Here is a 5,640-nt window from a genome sequence, read left to right on the forward strand (position 1 = left end):
TGAACAACTGAAATCAACCACCACCTGTCTCTTTGATTCTTGCCCATCTGGGCTCATAAAAATGAGCCGGCAAGGGCTGGGTGATGGGCTCTGTGGGGTGGTGAATGCTTCCCTCTGTGAGCAAGTCTTCCCAGACCCACTGAAAGAGGCGGTTATTAAACAGCTTCTTAAAAAAACATCTTTTGATTCGGCTAATATGGCCAACTATCACCCAGTTTAAAATCTTCCATTCTTGGGCAGGGTGATTGAGTGGGTGGCTGCTGAGCAACTCCAGGCATGCCCCCATCGTTTAGCCCAGACACTGAGGTCCACTGAGGGTCTTCTGGCGGCTCCCTCTGCAGGGTAGGGCCCAAACCCATGGCTTCAAGTTACAAGACAGGAGATTACAACTCAACACCAGGAAGAACTTTCTGACAGTAAGAGCTGTTTGAAAGTGAAATGGATTCCTTCAGAAGGTGGAGGACTCTCCTTCCTTGGAGGCTCTTAAGCAGAGGTTGGATGGTCATGTCATGGGTGCTTTTTTTTTTTTTTTTAAAGGTCAAGTTTTAATAAGAAATATTATTATTTTTTTTCCCAACAATATTTTATTGGTTTTTCCAGATACAGATTACAGGGGAAAAAAAGACAGAAAAAGAAAGGAAAATAAAATAACAGAGGAAAGAAAAAAAAAGTCAACTTTCCAAGATATTTTTTCTCAAAACCAACTGGACTTCCCCACATCTCCCCCATCCTGCATTCTTTACAATAAAGATTTCAGCAAATTATTACCTTGTTTCATGCATTCCTTTGTACTTTCCAATAGTTATACTTTATGTTTAAAACTCATTGTCTAATTACTTTACCTTCGAATAGAGATCATGTTACTTTAAACGTTGGTCCTTTCATAATTATAAACTTAATTTCCAAATCTCCGAATCTTGTTGCTGAAGCTAGATTTTCTGGATCATGCAAACTCTTAACATTCATATAACTTAAAATATTTTTGTAAATAATCTTTAAATTTCCTCCAATCCTCTTCAATTGTTTCTTCTCCCAAATCTCGGATTCTGCCAGGCATTTCAGCAAGTTGCATATAGTCCATCAATTGCGTCTGCCACTCTTCCAGTGTGGGTAAATCTTGTGTCTTCCAGTATTTTGCAATTAATATTCTTGCTGCTGTTGTTGCATACATAAAGAAAGTTCTATCCTTCTTTAACACCCTCTGGCCGTCAATGCCCAGGAGAAAGGCCTCTGGTTTCTTAGGAAAGGTGTATTTAAGCACCTTTTTTAGCTCATTATAAATCATTTCCCAGAAGACCTTCACCTTTGGGCAGGTCCACCAGAGGTGAAAGAATGTCCCTTCAGCCTCCTTACATTTCCAACATTTGTTATCAGACAGATGATATATCTTAGCAAGTTTAACTGGGGTCATGTACCACCTGTATATCATTTTCATAATGTTCTCCTTCAAGGCATTACATGCCGTGAATTTCATACCAGTGGTCCATAACCTTTCCCAGTCTTCAAACATAATGTTGTACCCAATGTCCTGCGCCCATTTTATCATTGCTGATTTGACTGTTTCATCCTGAGTGTTCCATTTAAGCAACAAGTTATACATTCTCGAAAGTACTTTAGTCTTTGGTTCTAATAATTCCATGTCATGGGTGCTTTAGTTGAGTTTCCTGCATTGCAGGGGGCTGAACTAGATGACCCTTGGGGTCCCTTCCAACTCTTATGATTCCACGTTGCTTCTCACTTGCCTTTTTTCTATACCGGTAAGTTCCAAATGCTGCAGCCTTTGTTCATAGGGGTGTCACTCTATTCCCCCCACTTAATCATTTGGGTTGCCCTTTCTGAACCTTTTCCAGCCCAACAATATCCTTTTACGTGCTCACTTCGGCAGCACATATACTAAAATTGGAATGATACAGAGAAGATTAGCAGGGCCCCTGCGCAAGGATGACACGCAAATTTGTGAAGCGTTCCATTAAAAAAAAAAATCCTTTTACGAGGCGAGGGGAGAGGTTGGGGAAACCCAGCAAGATGGGCAAGGTATAAATAATAAAATTATCACTATTATTATTATTATTATTATTATTATTATTATAGGTTATGATCAGATGGGCCAGAGATATAGGCCATACAATCCAGTTGGAACAATGGGAGAATTTATGGAGACACAACATTAAATTTACAGCATGCTCCATAATTAGAGAAAACTTAATGAAAATGATATACCAATGGTATTTAACCCCGGTTAAACTGGCTAGAATATATAAATCAAAAACCAGTGTGTGTTGGAGATGCAAAAAAGACATCGGAACAATGTATCATATGTGGTAGGAATGTGTACATATTTAAAAAATTTGGACCACCATACAAGAGGAACTTTAAAAAATGCTTAAAGTACCGTGCAATAACTGTAAAAACCTGTAGCGTTCCTCTTGGGAATAACAACAAATGACATTCCTGCAACCAAGAGAAAAGTATTCTAAATTAATTGAAGAATGGGATTGTGCAAAGGAGTATATGAAAAAACATTGCAATGAATAAAGTTTACAGGGTAGAAATATTGAGGAAATGGATGGAAGTGCAATAAAAACAATGTAATATTAATAACACAATGAATAAAAGAAGTCAAACATGGGTGGAGGGAAGTCTATGTTTTTATGCATTTTTTGGTGTGTTCTTTTTATTTTATTTTATTTTATCTTTTGTGTAATGTGTTATTTTTCCTTTTTTGCTTGTGATATTGTTTGGTTTTTGTTACTGCAATTCAATAAAAGTATTTATTAAAAAATAAAAAAAAATTATTATTAAAACTGAAAACAGTATTTTAAGTGTGGTCATTCTATAGATTTCTATTTTATAAATAAAACCCATGTATTCCTTACAGTTTATCAGCATCTGAGATCAGTTTTCCTTACAAAACTGTATGACTTAATTGGGCCAGCAATTTCTTACCTGCATATATTTGAAAATGGGGTACTTGTTGTAGTTTGGTTTGCATGTTGAAAGCACACTTTTAAACGGATATGCCACCCCATTGCTGCTCTTGGTATCATGGTGAATTTAATAGCTGTTCACTATGATAAAGAAAATAAAAACTGTTGGTTCGATTTAGTTATTTGACAAAATGTAGATACTGCTTTATCAAGAACAAAATTGGGAAGCAGTGTATATAAAATATTCATTAAAAATAATAAAATCAAAAGATAAAATATAAATCAACCTAAAATTTATCAAAATACAAATAAAACCCATTTTGAAACAAACATCTGTAATACAATCACATGCAGTGGTACCTTGGGTTACAGGCGCTTCAGGTTACAGACTCTGCTAACCCAGAAATAGTACCTCGGGTCAGTGGCGTAGCGTGGGGGGTGCGGGGGGGCCGGCCGCACCGGGCGCAACATCTGGGGTTAGGGCAAATCCACGGGTTAGGGGGCGCAAATCCACAGGTTAGGGGGCGCAAATCCAGGGGTTAGGGGGCGCAAATTACTTGCCTTGCCCCGGGTGCTGACAACCCACGGTACGCTGCTGCCTCGGGTTAAGAACTTTGCTTCAGGATGAGAAAAGAAATCGTGCTCTGGCAGCATGGCACCAGTGGGAGGCCCCATTAGCTAAAGTGATGCTTCAGGTTAAGAGCAGCTTCAGGTTAAGAACGGGCCTTTGGAATGAATTAAGTACTTAACCCAAGGTACCACTGTATTAGCATCTGGGAAAAGCAGCACAGCAAAGGTGCTTGCATAATGGCAACGATCAGGGGGGTGTTTAAAAGACGGTTTAGGAGGCAGAGGCCAAACTGCAGGGAGGGCAGTTGCCTTTGTGTGCTCCCTGGGGGCACCTGGTTGGCCCCTCCTGGTTGCTGGCCCTGGACAGAAGGCGCTTGGGCCTCTAATTCAGGAGAGCTGGGCTTAGAACATGGTCAGCAAGAGGCTCCACAACACAGTCCAGGGTGAAATGAGGCTGTGGCTGTCTCTCAGTTCCTTGAAGATGTCATAAAAGCACCTTCTGGGTAACTGGCGTTAGTGCTACAAGACAAAAACAGCAGGATGGTTTCGCTGGCAAAGCACAGAAACAGTCACCAATCCCTAAGACTAGAACACCAGTGGCTAAGTGTGCACCACCACCCCAGAAATCACAATGGACTGGCATTTGCATGAAGGTGGTGCAGGAAACTCAGAGGAGCAGGAGGAATTGTGAGGTTCTCCAGAAAGGCAGAGCCAGCGCTGAACTGAGGGGAAACAGGAGTTTTCTGGGTTCTCTTGGAGATGCCTGAAGCAGAGCTTCTAGGTTGAACAACAATGTGGGACAGGACCAGGAGAGACACACGGGATCAGTGGCGTAGCGTGGATTGTCAGCACCCGGGGCAAGGCAAGTAATTTGCGCCCCCTAACCCGTGGATTTGCGCCCCCTAACCTGTGGATTTGCCCTAACCCCAGATGTTGCGCCCGGTGTGGCCGGCCCCCCCTGCACCCCCCACGCTACGCCACTGCACGGGATTAAGTGTAGAGAGGCAGTATATTAAAAGCTCCAAAAGAGATTCTTACGCTAATTCTGTTTAGTTTTGGAGCTTAAAAAAGGAATCTGGAAGAAAATTCAAATCTATCAGGAAAATGAAGGCAAAGTAACAGGAAATTTGGCAGGTGTACTCGTGTAAGACGATCATGTCTGCCTCGTTTTTTCTTCTTCCACAAACTCCTGAGCCTCAAAGGTTGTAGCCCATTTTCCTCCCAGGGGACTCGCTCCATCCCCTTCATGCTTTCGCTGGCCCTTCCCTGAAACTTCCCCGGCTCTCTCCCTTTTGAGGTGGGGCGACCAGGGCAGGACAGGCTTCCAAGCGGGTAAAGCGGCCTTGACACGAGTGGACCTCGGGGTTTGGCTGAAGCGCCCACCCAGCAAGTCAGCCATGCGGAGGCGGGGCTTCGTTGCCTGGCCCCAAGGATGGAGAGCGGCTGGGGGAGGGCCTTGGATCCCCTTCGGGGGTGGAAGCCTGCAGGCCAGGGGGCGAAGGGCTGAGGAGGGCCGGCCGAAGGGGCCGAGGGCCAAGCTGCGTGGGCCTCCCGGAGAGCAGGCCTTTCCGGGGACCCCTTCCAGCAGGCGGGGGGGACGGAGACCCTGCTGGGCTCCAGCGCTTGGCCAGCCGGAGGTCCCGCCAGAGAGAGAATTCTTTCACTCTTAATATACTTCCCCGTCATTGTATTTCAGCTCAACAATTACTTGGATAAAATACATATTTTGTTGTGTGCAAATGAGGTCCGTCAATGACCGCCTGGCATATATTCCACACAAAAGACAGCCACCATTTGTGGTGGACCAAGGACAGCTGGCCTTGGCAAGGGCCCCGTTCCCTTCAGGAACCTCCGTCCGGCCCCCCCCCCTCCTGCCGCGCCCGCTTTCCCCGGGCGGCCAAGCGGCGGACTCCGCCCCGGAGGTGCCGCCAGCCAGGGGCGCCCCCCAGCGGCGAGGGAGAGCGCGGCGCCCTTCCCGTCCCCTCCGGGCCGCCCCCTTGTGGCCGCGAGGCGAGCGCAGGGGCTGGGCACGTGTGGCGCCTGCGCAGTGCCTCGGGGCGCCGCGTGTCGGGCAGGCGAGCTGGGCGGGGCGAGCCGCGTTTCCCGCGCAGTTGCGCCGAGGGAGCCAGGAGGGCGGGCGGGC

At 45.6% G+C, this 5,640-nt stretch overlaps 1 non-coding gene across 1 annotated transcript; it reads left to right on the plus strand.

Annotated features, from left to right (window-relative positions):
• Window positions 1–1,869: 1,869 nt before the first annotated feature.
• On the plus strand, window positions 1,870–1,976 carry LOC114600008 (U6 spliceosomal RNA). The gene has a single exon (XR_003707420.2). It is a non-coding gene; the product is annotated as a U6 spliceosomal RNA (small nuclear RNA).
• Window positions 1,977–5,640: the final 3,664 nt, after the last annotated feature.

The sequence above is a fragment of the Podarcis muralis genome, chromosome 5 (genome assembly GCF_964188315.1).
Source record: "Podarcis muralis chromosome 5, rPodMur119.hap1.1, whole genome shotgun sequence".
NCBI lineage: Eukaryota > Metazoa > Chordata > Lepidosauria > Squamata > Lacertidae > Podarcis > Podarcis muralis.